This window comes from Ptychodera flava, chromosome 4, assembly GCF_041260155.1.
Source record: "Ptychodera flava strain L36383 chromosome 4, AS_Pfla_20210202, whole genome shotgun sequence".
Classification (NCBI taxonomy): domain Eukaryota; kingdom Metazoa; phylum Hemichordata; class Enteropneusta; family Ptychoderidae; genus Ptychodera; species Ptychodera flava.
Window position 1 is genome coordinate 21,034,066 of NC_091931.1, and position 20,353 is coordinate 21,054,418.

General features: G+C 36.3%; 1 pseudogene; it reads left to right on the forward strand.

Moving 5' to 3' along the window:
- The first annotated feature begins 548 nt into the window (after positions 1-548).
- LOC139131162 (cysteine sulfinic acid decarboxylase-like) lies at positions 549-18,671 on the forward strand (annotated as a pseudogene).
- Positions 18,672-20,353: the final 1,682 nt, after the last annotated feature.

Consider the following 20,353-nt stretch of genomic DNA (forward strand, 5'->3'; position numbering starts at 1 on the left):
ATGTATTATTAAAGTTGCTTGCTTTGAAACTAGAAAGGGACCACCCTAATATGACAAAGTGAGACAATAAAAATGATCATACCCTAGATGCTGATAAAATACATAAAACTCTCTCTCCATGGATTCAAAACTTGAAGTGATCTTGAATTTGCCTTTTGGAATACTGGAAATAGAGGACATTTGGACAACACTGAAGAGTGATCAACTTTGCATTGTTTTGTAATTGATGATGTTCAAATATCTTTTCAATAGACTCCAAAACACTACATGTTTTCAACGTCCAACAGTGGGAGTTGTACCACATGCTGTACTTACAAAATGCTGGTGTCAAAGTGCATGTATACAAGCAGTATCAATGTGTGACACCCAAAGGTCATGACAGCCACAGCAAACCTTTCAGGCTTTCCCCCTTGGGTCTTTAACCTCGGCAGACATATCAGCTGGTTTGTCCACTCTGATGTGTGCGTAAGATATACGTCCAGCCAGAAGGTATATGTGCCACTTCTTCCAAGTAGATTCCATCATGCTGTAGCTGGGCCTAAAAAGTCTTCAATTGAACCTGTCGCCATCGCAGATCGAGTCTATGCTAGTAACAGAAGTATATACACAAGCCAAAGGCAATTTCAAGTAACTGTCTGTGTCTGCTTTCATGACCGTTTGCAGAAGGAGGATTTAAATATCACATACAAGCGGTCATGGAAATCAATGCAGGTAATTTTAAGTTTCACTACACTGATGACATATTTTTGCTACAGATAAGGTTATCTGTGTGCTAGTTTTTACCATTTCAATTTCAATACTGGCCATTATTACGGTAGCGTCAGAAGATTAAACATATAAAGTGCAAAAGTGCCAATTAAGGTCGGTATGTGCTCATGACTGTGCAAAAGTACAAGAATTAACACTTATAATTGCAATACATGTTCTAGGTTATCGTGAATAGACTAGAAATATAAGGAGCAAAATGGGTGTTCCCACTACATTTTTCAAGATATATCTTCCAGATACACTCTTGGACTCAACCCAACTCACTTTGATTTATGACAAATTTCATCATGCAACAGTTCAAGAGCTGTGGGTTTCCAAAACATTCTTTAAAATTCAAATGACTTTCAGACATAGTTAGTTGGATGATAACCAAACAATAGAGGTGTTTACTGACATATTTATCAAAGCACTAAACTGCTGTGTATAATTTTCAGAGGTTCCTGTAAAGTAACAAGTAATTTTGCCATTTTATCTAGAAATCTGGCATGGTGATACCGATTTTTTGAAGCTATAGGCCCCTATTTCTCAAAACGGCTCCTTTTTACCAAGACATTTGTTAAAGTTTCAAGAAAGTTACAATTTAAAAGTGACATATTCCCCGATGGGCAGTCACTTACCTTTAAGGTAGTATGCGCCTTGAAAGTGAAAGCTAAAACTCTCCTTCAGGAACCTTTAACCATGCCCTTTCCAAATCAAGAACAAAAATCTTTGGTCATCGTGCAATTTTGGTACTAGAGAAACAAATCACCCAAGATTTACCGATATTTGAAATTCAAAATGGCCACCATTCCTGTGTTAATTCTATGGAGAAAAAGAACATTTTCGATTTTCGAAAAACTAAGATGATGAAAATTTTTCCTACACCAAGAGCTTTAAAATGGGCCCCCACAAGTGGTAGATCAGAAAAGAATTGAAAAAGTTTTAGAGTCAAAATATCTGTCCAGAGGCACATTCTACCTTAAATGCTTTCTGTGTCAGTGTTAGTTCTGCTAACAGGGATTACTATTCAAGGCAAATTTACATTACGTTTAATGATTATTCTTAAAAGTTATTAGTCAATTAATTCCTGAAAATGTAAGTTGCAACTGGTATCCATGCATTTATGTACAATGCATGTGCACCAACGTCTTCTGTAATCAGCTGAGCCAATATGACATGCATAAATGTGTGTTATGATTACAATCTTTAGAGCAAACATTGTAGTGTTGAAACCTGCAAAGCCCTGAAAGTTGTCCTCCTGAGCAAATAATACTGAACAACAAAATATTGGCATGTGAAGGCGATGACATACCTCAACTATACACTTTTGCCCAGGGGAATAAGAAAATACACTCTGTTGACTTATCACAAAGCAAAGAGCTATAACATAATTATGTAGACTTACTTTCGATATTTTGATCTACAGGCTTGCTGTAGAGAGTTATTACTGTTTATGCAGATCTTATTGGACATCGAACTGACAAATTTCTAAGACATAGTTTACCTCCTTGTGCCCCTTGCATTGAAGAGTATACCTCAACCTATACTTGAATACCAGTGCTGGTCTTAAACTACATTTTATGACTTTCTTTGAAGTTCATGGAAAGATCAGGGACCAGTACATTTCACAAATCCTGCTCCATTATCCTTCACTGTGGCTGTCTGCTCAGAGGCAGTTCTTCAGTTACAAAGTCTACAGGTGCCATGAACCAAATTATTTGCATTATGCATACTTTTGTATTATTAGCATACTTAGGTCTTCATCGATCCACTGATACAATTTACATCAGTCTGCAGGCGAAGGCACCATATTTAGTTGATTCACAAGGAATTTCTTAGTTGTTTATTATAACAAAGAAATAAACAATTATTCTTTGTTGCTCTACAACACATTCAGGGAGTGTGCTATTTAGGCAAAAGTTATTAATTATAAATTTGTAAAATTTGTCATGACACTGCTTCTCAACGTTTTAATGCAAAGTACAATGAGAAAATGAGCAGGGGTATACTTTCACAATGACAGGCAACACCCACTCAAACAGTGATGATGGAAAATACGAAGTGGTCGATAGTTTTGAATTGAGCGATGAAGACATGAAAAATCTCACTGAGGACCAGAAGTTCCTCCGAGATGCGATGGACATCATTTTCAAAGAGGGCGTTGTGAAAGCACGTGATCGGAGAAGAAAAGGTAAGAATTGAAAAGTTTCAAAACAAACAAAGGTTTAAAAAATACAAGAAAATTTTCTTAAGATTGTTAGAATATTTTAATATTTCTTTCCTTTTACAGCAAAAGAAATATACTTCAAAGATACTGCAGAATTTATATGGAGAATTGAGACAATCAAAGTTCCGGCCAATGCGGCATTGGTAACACTAGACATAGTGTCAATATAGACCATTACACCACACGATGAAACAATTGAATCAGTCGGCAGAGCATTAAACCAGGAAAGATCATCAAACGATTACATAATCAAACAACCACCAACAAAATATATGGCAGATATGCTAGAAATAATCTTAAAAACAACATGTTTGAATTCATCGATGAATTTTACCGCCAGATATGTGGATGCAGTAGGGGATCTCCAGCTTCACCAGAAATTGTCGACATTACATTTCACGAGACAGAAATGAGAATAATACAGAAACACAAAGAACAAATATCGCTCTGGCTAAGCTTCAGAGACGATGCATTTCTGATTTTCATTGGAACTCAACATGATCTTAATCAATTCATATAAAACATCAACAAAATGCATCCTACTTTCAAATTTTTATTTCAAAGCTCTTCTCAAGAAATCATATAGTTAGACCTCATTATCTATAAAGGTTACCGATACAGCAAAGAGAACATTCTCGACATCAAGATACACGCAAAACTAACAGATACATTCAAGTTCTTACAGAGAAACTCATGCCACCCCACAGCAACATTCAAGAGCGTTGTCAAAAGGCGAAACATTACGATACATTTATAGTAAGAACATGCAACAACGAAGCCGATTTTACACAGACAGTCACACAATTTAGTGAAAAACTGCAAGACTGACAATACTAAAAATGAAATAGAACGCATGCTCGGAAAAACAGAACATAAAACAAGAAGAAGACAACTTTAACAAAAACCTCCAAAAAATCTGTTTTCGAAACGTAGCGTCAAAGGATCGCAGTGTCACATTAGTCTCTCTACTCCAGTGCGGGTTAACAGCACACACCGTAGATTATGGGTACGTTTCGTCATGGCTAATCAACACTTTACATAAAACAGCCTAACATAATATACACGTACAATATACACAATATCATACACAAATGAAACAATGTTTTCTTAGTGCAATTAACTTTAAAAATATGACTTCATCTAAGTCTGATGAAAAGCAGACTTCTTCCCTATCACACACATCTTATTCATGATATATCTTGCAGTTGTGGAATATCGTGACCCGAGTGAACTGAAAGAAATATTCGAATTCAGTATTGGTCAAGAAAGGGCTAGCTCTGACAACCTCTTGCAAATACTTAAAGACGTCTTCAAGTACAGTGTACTTCCAGGTAAAGTCTTGTAACTGAAAATCGAGCCAAAGACCATGAAAATCCCTCGTTCTCGACCAGATATCAGTATAATCTAACTTTTCAGATTCTCAAATCGTTTAAAGACTTGAATGGTAATGCCCTTGCTCAAATGTTACCTATTTTGAATGGATGTTTCACAAAAGGTGTACAGCCATTAAAGATAGATGAGACTTCTTACATCAAATGTTGTGAGTAAAAATTACTGTACAGCACTCTATTACACAGAAGGCATGGCTTTTGCTATAAAGATTGACAGACGGGCGCCCCTACAGTATTATCTTTATCATCAAGAATAAAGAGCAGAAGTCGGCGCACGCACCATGCAGATTTGGTACTTGGAGAACAAACTACAAGCTGCAAAATGAGTTCACACAAACGCTAGAAGCAAAACAGCGAAGTATCGTTTGAGAGTCTGAATTTCTGTCCTGGAGGAGCATATATACTTTATAACCTTGACAAAAAATTATGTTTTGTTTCACAGCAAATCCAAGATATCATAATCTGTTGTATTCTGGACAAGATTCATACGCTCTGGTGGGTCAGTGGCTCACAGATTGTATCAATGGTGCAGCGTAAGTACAGTTGAACTCAGTCCATCATGGAATTCATTATTAAATCAGAAGAAAGATTAAAAGCGAGTAAAAATTTTATTGATTCAATTAAGAAACGGTTGAAGATATATACCCAAGTGATTATATATTACAAATATTTTTGGCTAAATATGCCATCAGAACATGCTTCAATTCCAAATATTACCAAAACGATATCGGAATAGTTTCATCCTAAATGGCCATTTCATTTGCGTGTAGTCTGTGCAGTAAATCTGAGACAAAAAAGTTAAAGGTATGAGCGACATGGAAGGATTCAAATTTTCCTACATTGGCCTATTCCTAATGGCATTCTCATGATTTGAAAAAATAAACATAAGCGATTTTATACTTGAAAAACTATATTGCACTTAAACTTTGACAATGGCATTATATTATTTTAATGGCAAATGATATTGAAAAAATATATTGCATTTAGACAGATTTTAAACCAATATATTACCAGTTGGGGAATAAATTGATTCATGACGTGAAATGTATAAAGTGCACTGACACAGGGAACTTCTTCAGTTCATTATACCTGATATGTTTCTAAGCTACTGGAGTTATAAAGAAAAACCACAACATATAGTTCCATGGACATAATATGCTACCTATATCCTATGTTGTACTGTTATTATAGCTCCGCCGCATTATCCTTTCAAAAAACAATGTGAAACTAACGATTTCTTCCGAAATTGAGTAGATTTCTGCATTGCTTGACTATAGAGTAGTGAAGCCTTAACGGTCTCATCTTGCATGCTTGTCAACAAACTTGTTTTTCATCGAGTTACAAAGTCTACTGTGTTTCATCACGCTGTGCCAGCTATTGCAAGATACTGCTCCAGTGTGTAGTTGAAGTTCATTAATTGCATAATCATTGACACTAAATTTAAATATTCAATGGCACTAAATATACATATTTATTGGCACTGAATTTAAATATTTATTGACCTTTAATTTAGATATTCAATTACACTAAATCTCAATATTCAATGACACTAAATTTTAATATTTATTGACACTAAGTTTCCAACATCCAGATATACTTTTGAAGCTGCTCCTGTGTTTACAATAATGGAACAAGCAGTGATCAGAACACTACTAGATTATGTGGGTTATGGAACTGGTGATGGAATTTTTTGTCCAGGTACAGTTTCTCAAAGCTCTTATTTTTTTATTCATTCATTTATTATTATACTATTGTATTCATTATTCTATCCAATTTCTCTAAATTATACAGTCTTATCTACTATTAGTCATGAAGTACCACGTTCCCTCACGTTGTTCAATTGCGAATATGATAATAAGTACAAATTGTATTATGCTAATTTCAAACGCATGAATATACTAATTACTTAATGCAAGTGAGTAAGAAAATTGACAGCATCTTGTCCCACCAATTAAACTTTTGCTCAAACTTGCCTTAAGAAATCTTTTAACCATTCTCTTTGAAAATCAAGAATAAAAATCGGGGATCACTGCAACTTTTGGTACTGGAGAAGAAAATAACGTACGATTTACCGATATTTAAAATTCAAATTGGCCAACACCCGTGTATTAACTCTACGGAGAAAAACAAAATTTTCAAATTTTAAAAAAAACCAAAGCTGATGAAAAGTTTTCTTACTCCAAGAGCTTTAAAATGAACCCCCACAAGTGGTAGATCAGAAAAGAATTGCAAAAGTTTGAGAGTCCGAAGATCTGTCCCCGAGGCGCATTCTACCTTAAGTACTGCTGCACATTTAAAGATTTTTCAAATGCTCTAATTTGTTCATTTTTTTCAACAAATAAACATGAAAATTCATCGACGTCATTTCTGTGCCAATCTTTTAAGGTGGCTCAATGGTGAACATGTATGCAATGAATATCGCAAGATTCAAGAAATACGGTGCATCAGTGAAAAGTGATGGATTGTTTGGATTGCCAAGATTGATTTCGTTTACATCTGAACAGGTAAAGTGATCACTGATATGATACAAATAGTTATCTGACATATTTTAAATTTAAAAAAGTAAGATTACAGTCAGAATAATACGTGTAATCTAAGTCAAATGCCTCTTTTGGAAGGCAGGCGAAAAAATAATATTATCTTACGATTGGAGAACCAAATTCACTCTGTCGAGCCAGGGCCTATTATACCTGCTCAGCAATAGGCATTGCATTATGACATCAAAATAAGTCCAAAAATTAGTATCATTCTAGGCAAATGATCATGGGTAGATCATACTGAATTGCATCGTAGATACTATTAAAATAGAGAACACAATTACGAAATCATCAATATTGTGCCTTGCTCATTGATTAATATATACTTCCAATCTGTATCACCCCTTTTTATTTTTCAGTCACACTATTCCATTCAAAAAGGAGCTGCTCTTCTTGGCATGGGAACCAACAACGTGATCTTTGTGAAGTGTGACAGCAGGTAAAGTTAGATAACATGAATCAGACAGAAGTTTAATGCTCAATGTAGCATACTAGGGTAATTATTTAATATAACATTAAACTTGCAACTAATATACGATAAGATTTTTGCATTTAATTCTAATTAGGGATGGACCATTAGACCTTGGGAGGGGGGGGGGTGGTCACAATGAAATTGTGAAAAATTTTTTTTACTATTGTAAATTTCTGAAATTTTTTTTTTCCAATTGAGATTAGCTGTGAAAATTTTTTTTTTCAGAGTAAATTTTCAGATTTATAATTTGTTTTTAGTTCGTCGCTGTCTGAAGATAAAGAGGGCAAAGATGTGGTGCAAAGCACCACAAGTGGCCACGCAAGCGGTCACGGGTGGGGGGGAGGTCAGGAGAGGGGTGTCCCCCTGCTGCTGTGGAGCTTTTGAAAAATAGAGATTACAATGGTGTTATTTGGTGATACTTGGGGAGTATTTTGAAGGGGAGGTCAGGAGGGGGTGTCCCCCTCCTGCCATTGGAGCTTTTGAAAAATAGAGATTACAATGGTGTTATTTGGTGGCACTTGGGGAGTATTTTTGAAGGGGGAGGTCAGGAGGGGGTGTCCCCCTCCTGCCATTGGAGCTTTTGAAAAATAGAGATTACAATGGTGTTATTTGGTGGCACTTGGGGAGTATTTTTGAAGGGGGAGGTCAGGAGAGGGGTGTCCCCCTGCTGCTGTTGGAGCTTTTGAAAAATAGAGATTACAATGGTGTTATTTGGTGGCACTTGGGGAGTATTTTTGAAGGGGGAGGTCAGGAGGCGGTGTCCCCCTGCTGCTGTTGGAGCTTTTGAAAAATAGAGATTACAATGGTGTTATTGGTGGCACTTGGGGAGTATTTTTGCAGGGGGTGGTCAGGAGGGGGTGCCCCCTGCTGCCGTTGGAGCTTTTGAAAAATAGAGATTTTAAATGGTGTTATTTGATGGCACTTGGGGAGTATTTTTGTGGGGGGTGGGTGGTCAGGAGGGGTGTCCCCCTCCTGCCGTTGGAGCTTTTGAAAAATAGAGATTAAAATGGTGTTATTTGGTGGCACTTGGGGAGTATTTTTGCGGGGGGAGGTCAGGAGGGGAGTGTCCCCCTCCTGCTGTTGGAGCTTTTGAAAATTAGAGATAAAAATGGTGTTATTTGGTGGCACTTTGGAGCATTTTTTTCGGATTACACATCTTCCTCTGAAACATGGTCTTCTTGCTCCTCAGTAGCTTCCTATAGTTTTGAAATTGACTATTTTGGTTTCCCGGCTTCCTTTCTACTGCGTGGTGAAATGGCTACATGCAACCCACCAAACATCATGCATATCTCATGATTTACAATTGATTTTGACAAGCTGAGATGCTAAAATAAGCTAAATAATATAGTTAAATTTGCATATTTGTGTTTTAGAGCAATTGTTGCCCTTTTTGATCAAAACATCAATTTCTCTGTAGCAGCATGTCCAAATTGATTGGATGTGTATAGATGTGTTGAAATTTCAATATTTGTCTTTTTAGGGCAATTTATGCCATTCATGGTCAAAAAATCTGTATTCTCTGAAAGGGCTTGTCCAATTTCTTTGAAATTTGCTACACAAAAACGATTATTCATGCAGATTTATTCAGTATTTGCTATCGAGAAACTTTCAAAGTTCAACCCTTTTGTGTGTTTTGTGTTGGGATTTGTTGGATAGATGGCATTCTACGTAGTGTATTGTTGAATGTTAAAACATGTGTTGCTGTTGTTTTTGAGGCTGTTTTTTGAGAAAAAAGAATTGAAAATGCCTTTTTAAAAGCAAAATAATACATAATGACTTGATATGTTGTTTTATCATTATTGACGTGTTTCTACTTGTTCACCCATTCTTGCATTCATCATTGCAATAAAATGCTGTGAAAAAAATGAAACTGATGTGGCCTGCATCTGTTTACCTTGATCTTAAAAGGCAAATACAACTTTCTGTCTTGACAATCATACCATAGTTTCAATGTTTTACCTAGTGTACCTGCTTGGTTTGTACGCAGGAAACAAGTAGAAAACAGGTTCTATAATTTCATAATTTTCAAGTGATCAGAATACAAAAGTCCTGAAAAGATAAGATAATCACAACTTCCAGTATAAGGGATACAGTCACTCTAAAATTAAAAATGTTCCGGGAGGATGTACTAAAAAATACAGAAAGTTGCTTTCTGTCGGTAAAATCTAAAAAAAATTCAAAATTTTAAAGACTTGTGCAGATTTTTTTTTTACGCCTTTGTCTTCTTATTAATTTTTTTTTATTTTGCAAACTAGTTTGAAAATTTTTTTTTCCTAACTTTCTGCTCTGAAAATTTTTTTTTCTGTTTTGCCACCCCCCCTCCCAAGATCTAATGGTCCGTCCCTTATCTTCATTCGCTTGAGAAAGTATATACATATGTTGCAGTGGTTTCCAACTTAGCGTCAGTTGAAATACTTTACAATACAATCATTATTTGTTTATCTTATGATCTGTGCCTCGATCCTGAAATGTTTGCGTTTACAGGGGTAAAATGATTCCCGAAGACTTAGAAGAAAAGATTATTGCAACAAAGGAACAGGTACACCACAACTCATTTCTAAAAAATCACTGCATGTGTTTATTTTTAGCTCATCAAAATGCATTGTACAACATTATCCTTTTTCTTCACTTCTTTTACTGCCAACTCGATCGTTTAAGACTCCTCAAAGAAGCTTTATTGCTTCATCATTTCGCAATATTTTCATAATTCTAGTTGAAAACTAAAGTTATGACAAGTTGTTGTACCTCATGATAGATGTGTGTCTGCGTTGTCTTACACTCCTATACAAGCGATGTATGAGAAAATTTGTATGTAGGAATAATGTATAGGTACACCCCAAAACATGACTGCAAATGTATTGGGCTTAATTCATTTGGACATTTTATTCCAGTCCAGTTAAAGAGTACGTTAATCTACCCTCTGATGTTTATTCACCAATATTGCACCAACATTTATATAGCTTCCGAGTCAACATGTTATAGTCCTGGTGGGCTGCGAGAGGGCGCTGTTCAAATTGCAGTTTGCGTTTGATATTGCAGAATATTCCAGTAGGTCACTATGTGGCAGTGTTGTCCTTATATTAAAAAGTAGCCGGGTAGTTTAAGAAAGTAGACGGGTGGACTGCGAGGAAGCGAAGCGACCGAGCGGCGAGTGAGCGTAGCGAACGAGGGGGGGGAGAGCGCGAGAGGGGGGTGTCCCCCTCTCGCAAGGCGAAAAATGAAATTTTGGAGTGGAAATGGTGTTCTCTGGTGGCATCTGAGGTGACATTTAGCTGAGACTGAAACAGTACTTTTGTTGTGTGTCTTAGACGTGGCTCACATACAACAAAACAAACAAACATGATTTTGTTTTGTTTGTATTATTTATGACACACTTATGGTTTTATTTGCAGTGAAGATGTAACATTTAATCTTAAATCACCCGCTGTCTGCTCATTTCATTGCTCATTTCCCATTCTTCATTACCATATAGTAGTTTCCCCAAAACCATCAAACTCATTCAATTCTAATCAAAACACATTCGCTTTTGTTAAGAAAAACTCCGGTCAGATAATTCACTGTAACAGTGTTCGCATTTACGAAAAAAAATGCGTATATAGAAAACTCATAACAATGAAAAAATGCGTAGAGAGTCGATCCAATGCGTAATAATATTACGCATTGGATTGAGTCTCTACGCATTTTTCATTGTTATGAGTTTTCTATACGCAAACGATAATAGTAAAATGTTTGAGAAATTACTCTCCGCGACTGAGCTTAGGCGACAACCAGACGAGATGAAATTTGTTGCAACATTTCTGTCAATCACTCATTTTGTGTGGAAAGTTTCGGATTCTCTGAGTGTAGTCTGAAAAATCGGCATCGTATCGTCGAGTCAAAGGCATGTTACCATGTCAGCTGAGCCTATGAACTTACTACGTCGCTAATTTTCAGGCTGGCGATAGTTTCTGAAACTTATGACACAAAGTGAGTGATTGACAGAAATGTTGCAATAAATTAAATGCAAACCGCGCACGATCATCGCGTCTCGCTGTCCCCAAATTTGATCAAAGCAGATATGCAGCAGGGCGTCGGAAGAAAACAAATTTGCTCCACGTGTCCGTGCAAAAAAATGATTCAGAGGGTCCATCGAAATACACTATCGGGCAACTCAACATGGAGAACATGGAGAGACGCAGTGAAATTTAACCCATGCCGGAATCCACGACGTTTTGTCATGTTGTCTTAAGCAACAGGGGATCAGCGCCACGGTGAAGCCTTGAGCGGGTCCTACTAATTACTGCCCGTCACTGCCCGTCAGGAAATTAGCCTTCCAATTACTGTAATCAGTCGATATTTCAATACCAAAGACCACTACTCTTTGTAAAAACGAACGAAATAATATTCCAAGATCCGAAAAATGTTGATTTTCGAACGAGTAGCAACGCTAATCGTGTGATCGTACATGCATCACCATTGGCCATACATACTGCCCGTCGACGTCCGACCACTGCCCGTCACTGCCGTCGGGAAATTTACCTTTCAACGACTGTAATCAGTTGATATCTCATATCAAAAACATTACTTTCTATACAACCAAACAAATTGTCGTCCCAGACCCCAACAACGTTGATTTGCGAACGAGTGGCAACGCTGATCGTAATCGATGTCCGAACACTGCCTATCATCACTGCCCGTCGAGTAGAGAACTTCACGTTAGTTCTGAGACAGGACTCGGGCATTTGGAGTAAAACAGACTCTTATTTTGTAGCTTTCTATTATATAAGTGGTCTTTGGTATTGATATATCGACAGATTACAGTAATTGGAAGGTTAATTTCCTGACGGGCAGTCGACGGGCAGTGACGGGCAGTGACGGGCAGCGACGGGCAGTAATTAGTAGGACTGGCCTTGAGCCGTGACGATGATGCGCGGTCGGCAACGGTCGGCAACACACATGCCTGTCACCGTGGATTCTAGTACGTAAAAATAATCAATGAAAAAAAATACCCATTCAAATAAACAGTTGCTTCTAAAAAAATCAGTTCTAGCTCATTTTTTTAAATCTAGAAAATGCGTCGGTATTGCTCTGAGAATAACTTGATTTGCTGAGAAGATCATACTCGTAGTGACTGTGACGTTGGCAGCCAGCGCGGCGGCGGAAAACTAGCTGCAGTCTCACGAACTTCGAATCGTCGATCAAAATCACATCTTTTCGGCGCTTTTTTCTCACAAATTCAGCGAAATTGAAGTTTTTCATACATAAACTAAATATATTTTTGGAATCAAGTATACCTTTCGAACGGGCTTTCTTCGGGAAAAAATATTCCATCGGCAAGGTGCCAGTGGCCGACGCCACATTTCTTTTTGACGCCATCGTTAAAAATCATGACCTAAGATGACCTTCATACTAATCAAACCAATTACACTGCTCGTAACAAAGGCAACACCATAGGCGCGTCCATCAGCCAATCACACTATTTAACAAATAAAAGATCGGGCTCAAAAAGCCACAAACGGGTATTTAGAAACTGTTTTATGTTTGTGCAGTTCCATGCGGGGAAAGGGGTCGCGAAACTGCTAATCGTACGTGTGCCGTCTAACAGCTGGCAGTGCAATCCCGAAATTACAGGTCTATTAAATAATCTAATGACGTTAAAAGTAGCCGGGAAAAAATGCAAAACAGCCGGGTTATTTACCCGGCACCCGGCTTCTAAGGACAACACTGCACATTCAATGTGGTGGAGTACGTTATACCATCACCAATACAGCTTATAGTGCTTAAAAAGTATACTTTAGAACCAGAAAGAGAAAAATTGAATGATATCCCGCAAAAGTAAGAGTGTACAAATAATTTGTGCCTCAAATTATCTAAGTCGTCATTGAAAAACGTCACCACTATGATTTGGTCATAATTAATGGAAACATGAACTGAAATTAATAGACTGACAGATATCGCATTTCAAATCAACTCTTCCTTGCTGTAACTTTGCAGATATGGTATGATTTTTCTCAATCATATATGAGGAGTCCAGTACGGGAAGGGTTTCAAAGCGGATTTCTCATTCAAAAATTGATTCAGATGACAGCAATAACTTATCCAAATTTTCTCTACACAGGGCAACGTTCCTCTCTTTGTGAATGCTACTTGTGGTACCACAGTGCTGGGCGCATTTGATCCTGTGGAGAAAATTGCAGATATCTGTGAAAAATATAACATATGGCTGCATGTTGATGTATGTAGGAATTAATTAAATTCTATATTAAAAAATTCATTCATTAACCTGTAGGTTATATTTCCATTATTGGCCTGTGGACCATTGCTTATCATAATTCAATAACATTTCAGTCAATGTTGGGAAGATTACACATTTGCAAATTTATCAAAGAGAAATTTATGTTTAAATTGATGGGGATGGCATCGTCATGTCACCTATCGGGAGAAAACATGTTTAGAACTATGATGCAACATGATTTAATAAAATATCACATTATTATCAACATCTTTTCATGCAAAATATAATTTGAAGCTATCATTTTTACTTGGAAAAGCCGTAATTACTATCTGTGTGTTTCTTTAGAGTTATTGTTTGTGTTGATGTTTTCGAATACAATTTACTTTATACATTGTATTCCTCTAGGCTGCCTGGGGAGGTGGTGCGTTACTGTCAAAAAGTGGAAAGAGCGTCTCTTTAAAGGAGTTCAAAGGTCAAACTCGTTGGCATGGTGCCTACACAAGATGATGGGTGTACCAATTCAATGCTCAACCTTTCTAATGAGAGATAATGTAAGTTCTGGACGAAGTATTCTCCATGCATGTAATTTGTCAAATGTTCAGTTCTGCTGTCAGCAAATGCGACATGTTTCAAATATATCTCATGTCGTCATCTGTTGTCTATTGTCTGCCAGCTTTACGCTTATTCTCAGAAACCCCGGTAAGAAAACATTCATAGTTGGTTTGTAAGTTCCTTCAGATAATCTAACTTAAATATATTTAAATGAAGATGGAATTTGTATGGGCACATTTTTCAGGCATATTTTTTCACTTTCCAATCAAAAACCTCTCCTATACTGGTGTAATAATTAACTTTAAATTTTGAAATGTAGTTTCCTCATGATGCCTTTATTTAGGTAATTAAAAGTAGCATACAATTTAAAGTAAATTATGAGAATTTTTTCTCAATTTTATTTGCTCATTTATTTTTCTCCCAAACAAATTCAGTACATAGGGTCCAACGGATAACCTCATCCACTTTTGCTCAAATGATATACAACCACATTTGCATATTTAACGTAACATATATCGTGTTTGAGTCGAGTCTCGATCTTCTCTTGCCCAGATTGGGTTGATGCACGAAGCCAACAGTGCTGGAGCAAAGTATCTCTTCATGCAGGACAAGTTCTACGATGTTTCCTATGACACTGGGGACAAGGTATTCCAGGCTAACCGCAAGGTGGACGCCTTCAAACTCTGGCTGATGTTGAAGGCCAAGGGGATTTCTGGAACAGAGGAAGAAACCAACATAAAGTTTGAAAATTCAAGGTAATCATGTGCATCTTATTTCAAAGGGTTGATGGCACATACAGATCGTACGATATCACTTTAAGCGTCTGTCATGTGTGAAGTCATTATCCTGTCAAGTAACTAGTAAGAATATTAACACCACCTCTATATTGACTTCCTTCTTTGCATTCAAAGTATAATATTATGAATGGAGGTATTTGAAAACAGTATAATCGGCTAAAATGGTCTAGATTGTCATTTTTGCCGAAGTGTAAAAGGTGGTATTTTATAATGTAATAGTTGTAATGATCTGGCTCTTATATATATAGTGAATTCTTCAAAAAATGTTTTGTAAGCAAAAACAGGCGATTCCTTTGTAAATCTGATGACTTATTCTGTACGATATGGCCTCCGCTGTTTCATCAAAGGTATGAGGGTTCAATATTGCATTTTCAAAATTTGAATTTGTTGACTTAAGATCAAACACCCATGTTTCTTAAATTTCCATGCAAAATTATCAACCCATGTGAAGTGTAGTTGAAGTATGGTACACATTGTTAATGATCCTATAATTGACTAATCACTGTCTCATTTGTATTTCAAACTTATTTTGGTTATCTTAGTCACATTCTGTCTCAGCTACAGACTGCATCCATGAGTACTGATTGCAATGTAGTGTTATATTCTGAATATCGTGGCAACAGTTGTTGTTCTGGAACAAGTCGGTTTATACACCGTTCAATCGAAAAGCTCTTGTTTCCATGTTTTCCTGTTCAGTTCTTGTGAAAGCTTTAGTGCTTTACTGAAGAATGGTCACATTATCATGTGGGAAAAGATCTTCATTATATCGTTTTGTTTACTTTGCAGATATTTTGTCCAACTTTTAAAGGGCAGAGAAGGCTACAAATTCGTCACAGAGGTGAGGAATTATTAAGTTTGTATTATTTTGAACTTGAATCATGAATTTCCTTGCTAATATTCTGAAAACAGAGAGCTGCATACTAATAGCGGGCACATAAATTCTTAACAGATACCCTTTGCCAATTTCAAAATATATGATTGTGAAAATTCAATTCTCATAAACAATATTGACGCAGACTTTACAAAGTAACTTTGTTTATAAAATATCTTTGTCCACCTGTGAAAAATGAACCTGTGATTTCGTAAAATGAATATCATTTACAAGAAGGTAGCTGCATGGTTTCTGAAATCAACGAAATAGCTGATTCAATATATTTCATAATATACCTTTCTCGTTGCATTGTTGCAGACTTGTTCAGAATCACCAGTACAGTTGTATGGATACTACGTTTTATTTTTTAAAATAAAATTTTAATATCTGACACTGCTCAGTCTAAGCATTACCAATCTGTATCAAGAACGATGCTGATCATTTTTTATCATTTCTGAAATCATTATCTTTTGCGTCGTCTGACCAACAGCCGGAGTGCACCAATGTGTGTTTCTGGTACATCCCGCCATCTCTGAGGGACATGGAACCGAATGAAGACTTCAGTTTTCTGCTAGGAAAGGTATGGTACTAAATTCATTTCTTGATGTACATCTGTTATGTACAAGTATAAAAATGCCTGCCTGTCTTTGAATGGAAATAACCCATGATAATGATGCAATTCAAATGCTTCTGATGGTAAAAGTATAAAGAGTACATGGATGCACACATCACAATGACAAACAATGACTGCTAGAAATTGTTAAAAACACGATTGGAACAAATTTGGGATAACCGGATGGTGAAGTAATGCCGATTTAATCTACAAATGTAATCTCATCTGCTTTTCTTTTTACATTACACACTTGATTGTATGAGTAATTGTATTATTGCAACACTCAACTATCTGGCATCTAACAGTTTGAGAAATTTAAAAAATATGAAAATGCAATTATTCAAAATAAGTTCCAATCGTGTTTAAAGAACAATAGTGAATATAACTACAACAGCCTTTACAGGAAGCTAGGACATATTCAAATGCAAAACCTTTGTGAATAATAAAGAAATCTTATGGATACATGGTACATAATCAGTAATGGCATTGCTGGTGTTTTTTACCTCCACATGAACATGGTCGAACTAAAATTCCAGTGCAAAATATTAAACTGGTTTCAAAGGGCAATTAGGGAAAACCTCATGATCAAACGTTGCATTATCAGATTAAATAGTGTCTCTATTTACAGTTGATTTAATTGCATTTGACATTTATGTCTTTGAAAGAATAAATGGGTAAATCTCATAAAACTAATTTGTTTTCCAACTTTTATTTTGTAAAATTTTATGAAGTTGTTGGGTTAATGAATGAATGAATGAATGTGAGGTGCCACTGGCTTGCAAAGCGCCCTCTACAGTTTGATGTAGTAACTAGTGATATGTGATTACCTGTGATTTCTAGTGTTTTACGGGAGCCGTCATTATTTACGGCCTGGGGGTGGGGGAGGTCGGAGGAATTTTCATCGGAAACTCTGAAATTTTGAGTGACTCCCCTTCCAACCCTGACGAATTTGAGTAACCCCTCTCGAACACAGAAATTTTGACTATCCCCACTCCACTCTTACAAAAGTTAAGACGTGTATTTGTAAAATTTACAAAAATACAGCAGCAGTAAAGACCTTTCATATCCTGGTGTACCCTACTACATTATCATCGGTTATCTCATGACAGTTGAAAAAGGTGAAAGCATCAAAATGAAAATCAAAATCACAACAAAATGTAGATAAAAGCTCACGCTATAACCCGGACCAGTTACTCCAACCATATAGTATTGTTTACTTTGGATGGGTATCATGACAGGGTTTTCACTAAGATATCTGACTGGACAGAATTTGAAAGTACAGGAGGGAGAACACGCGGGAGGTTGAGGGGGAAATATCAGAAGAGGTTATACCCTCTCTTGCGTGGAAAAAATTGAGAAAATGATGTATGTAATGGTGCAGGTTGGTGGCAATATGAGAGGTGTTTTCAATTTGTACTTTTACTAAGTAAAACTGTTAGAACATCCCAAAATCGCGAGAGGGGGTCTCCTCCTCTAGCATTGAAAATTTTGAGAAAATGATGTGTGAAATGATGCCATCTGAAAGGCGTTTTAATTCATTTTGCCCTCAAAATTGAGTAACCCCCTTCGTTCTCTCCACATTAGCTTTTCAGTTTTTTGAGTGACCCCCTCACATTCCTCCGACCCCAGGCCATAAATAATGACGGCTCCCTAATAGCTTTTCTACTAAAATATTTTGCAAGAGTTATTTCACACCATTGTCTACTACCAACCCTTTCCATTCAGTCCCATTTTGGAATATCAATCATCCCCTTTCTTGCCAAGACCTCCTCTGTCTTGCTCGTTAAGTCATCAAACATCTTATATGGGCATAATATTTGCCAGTGCTTTTAAAATACAGATAAAGGGCTTTTTACTTCTTACATATTCTTAATTCATATCCCTTGAGCGAACTGTAAGAACAAAATATTGTCATCTTGCAGGTTGCACAAATCATAAAGGAGAGGATGACCAAACAGGGCACGCTGATGATTTCCTACACGCCTCTTGGCAACTTGCCAAACTTCTTCAGATACGTCTTCAGTAATCCCAAGACAACCAAGCAAGACGTTGAATTCATCGTCAGTGAGACAGAACGGCTTGGACAACACATCACAGTTGATGAGTTGAGGGCATACAAAACCGTCAATGATGCCTAAGATTCACAGACAAAGGTCCTCACTGATCAAAATTATATGTGCAATGAAATCGACAGTTTGCTTTTTCTTCGTTATCAAAGTAGGCCGAATTAAAATAAGGTTTTGTTTCTCATCTGTGTCTCCACACGTTTGTAAGAGACCCACGATGAGAAACCGGCCTTATTTTTACGCAACATATCAATTCCTATTTAACAGTTGAGATAAAGATATACAAAGGACACGATGCAATATGTAATTGTCCGCAAAATTATATATTGCAACAAAATGGGCGATAGTATGGTGGATAAAATGAATAAACTGAGGCTTTCATAAATGACCTTTTACTGTACAAATTGTTTAATTATTTTACTTCCGCTTTTCCTCTTATTCCTTATTCTTCTTATGAATGTCTATGTTTCTGGCCACGGTGCCTGGAAAACATTGCATCTGAGTTTTGTCTGATGATTCCTGTCAGAGGAAAATATTATATTTTTAAAGTTGTTTTGTCTTTAGTAGTCTGCTTGGAAACTACAGAGCGAATCTGAAAAGCATGTATGGTGTATTTCAGCGTGACTACCACTCCTAAATATGACTGCTTCTGTTGGTTCACTGATAAATTCTAGAAGTATTGCATTTTTCATTTTTATACGTCAATTACCAAAACACCCACCAACCACTTGTTAGGGCTCATTTTAAAGCTCATTCAGTATTAAAACCTAAAGCTTTCACCAGCAAATTTTTGTGGAAATCGAAATTATAATTTACCAAAATTTTGCACGGCGATCCTCGATTTTTATTTTCTTGATGTTTAAAAAGAATGGTTTAAAGTTTTGTCTTTGAAAATTTGAGCAAAAGTTTAAGTGGTTTGATTTCAAGGCGCATTCTACCTTAATGTCATTCAAAGATTGTAGCAAAGCTAGGACTTATTTTCCCTTCTTTTCTTCATGCAAATATCTGCAAAAAAGTTCGGTGCGGAAATAGTTTAAAGAAAGTGGGTGATGTAAATTGACATTATAATTTGCTTTGGCTAGCTTACTTTTAAAAAAATTGCCAAGTAGTTCTCGGCAAAAGTTTTGGGAAATCATTGAAACCCACTGATTTTAACTTTGTATAAAAATATCTAAGGTAGTTATTACATTGTACCCAAGAAGATGGAGCATGACGTATGTTTTAAAATAATTCCTTAACTCAAACCCGTCTCTTGAAACTTCTTCGAAATGAGGATGAGAAAAAAATTGAAAGTTTCTCAAAAATTAACAGTGAAAGTTGTGTTCTTCTCCTCCTAATTAAGAGAATTCTTCACCACAAATGATCTGGTGGAAAGAATTTATGATGTGGATCAGCTTATAGGCTAGGCTCCAAAACATTTTCCACACCCCTTGACGTGCGCTGTAAGCATGCGTCACGCACGAGACGTAAGAGAAACCGAAATAATGTTACAGGTAGTCGAGGTGACTTTCTCTGTGCTAATACAAAATATTTCAAGTTACACACGACTGTACCTTCAAATCATTTCAATTGTTCTGAGAGTTTTTACTCTGCCTTTTTCTTTACCAATTTATGCGGTTAGATTAAGCCTTGTATATGATACACAATTGGTAATAATAATAATAATAATAATAATATTTTTATTGCTTGCTTGTAAATATAGGATTTACATCACATTTGTGGCAATAAAAGTGTGATACAAAAAATAAGTTAAATTTTCTTCAATAAAGATAAAGTATTACAATAATAGTAGCTAATAATAAATATAACTAGGTATTTCTTTGTTTATATAAAGTAAAAATATAATCAGCAAGTTGTTCATTAAAA